The 1,300-nt window shown below is 36.8% G+C and overlaps 1 long non-coding RNA gene across 1 annotated transcript; it reads left to right on the forward strand.

Annotated features, from left to right (window-relative positions):
* Positions 1–34: 34 nt before the first annotated feature.
* On the forward strand, positions 35–1,026 carry LOC124894163. Its single transcript, XR_007051036.1, has 2 exons — positions 35–344; positions 921–1,026. It is a non-coding gene; the product is annotated as an uncharacterized LOC124894163 (long non-coding RNA).
* Positions 1,027–1,300: the final 274 nt, after the last annotated feature.

The following is a 1,300-nucleotide window of genomic DNA, read 5'->3' on the forward strand; positions in this document are numbered from 1 at the left end:
CCCCCCCCCCCCCCCCCCCCCCCCCCTTCTTAATGACTTGTTGCTATAGGGCTCACCAATTTGGCTGCCTTGGTGAATCTTGTCTGCCCCTGCATCTTATTTAAATTTCTCGTTTTGAGCCTTGATATGTGATTTACTAATCTGAGCTCAATTTTCAATGAAGCTGGATAATAGGTGTACGGGACTACTTTTTTGAACTATACTCATTGATGGTGCACGTAAGCTGGGGCGTACATTTCTACTGAAAAAATTGGAACAGAGTTTTATTGCGATAGTTCCAAATTGGGCCCTCAAAAATGTCGAGCGGAGATGGACGAAAAGTCTCCTGTGAAGATATACAAATGGTATGCTTTCGATCATTTTATAGATGAGTTACGACCTTTTCCATGTTACTTTGTCCTTGCTTAGTCTATTGCTTATTTATTTATCATTCTTCAAGAAACAAAATTGTTGAAAAGGTGAGAAGAAATTGTGATGATTCTAGTTACTTGATCATCACTTCTCAAAAACACCAACAATTTATACTCGGTTCCTCTTCCCTATTAACATGGAAGAATGTTTTTCTGGTCATTAATGCTATCTCCTTAGCAACATTTGGACAACTAATAATATCTTTTTGGGCACAGAGATCAATTTGTTGAAGAGACATGGTTTTCTTTATGTTTATATTTCACTTGTACCTTTATAGAATGTTATCACTAATAACGTAGACTTCAACCAATACTGCATACTCTAGCATTGTGATCTCAATATACTTCTCTGTAGCTTAACCCCCAACTACTCCCCATAAAACATTACTGAAAGAAAGCTTGGATGTCCTACTTAGATGAGTTCTCATAATCACCAGCTGTTACAAATTGAGTAATCATGAGATCTGCACACAGTCGTGTGAAAAAGATGATGGTTGTCTTGAATTTCAGGTGCAAAATCGGATAGAGCAGTGTCTTCGGCAATACATGAGTCGGAAAGAAGTTGTGAACACTCTCTTAATCCAGGACAACATAGAACCTAGATTTGCTGAACTCGGTATGTTATATATTTTCAAGGCATACTTTCACTTCCTCCATGTAACGTGGAATGAGGACTGAACTTAAGGATCACAATGCTTCTTATGGCTAATAACAGTTACCAGTATTCCTTACACTTCCTGAAAATAACAGATACATTATCAAACAATGCAATATACATTGAAAGTTCCAATCATTAAATCAAAAAAAGAGTTTCTTTTGCCCTTGATTTTTAGCTCTTTATCACACATGCAGATGTTCTCTGTGAAAAATTTAAAAGAAATTACCTTTTC

This window comes from Capsicum annuum, unplaced genomic scaffold, assembly GCF_002878395.1.
Source record: "Capsicum annuum cultivar UCD-10X-F1 unplaced genomic scaffold, UCD10Xv1.1 ctg70758, whole genome shotgun sequence".
Taxonomy (NCBI): Eukaryota; Viridiplantae; Streptophyta; class Magnoliopsida; order Solanales; family Solanaceae; genus Capsicum; species Capsicum annuum.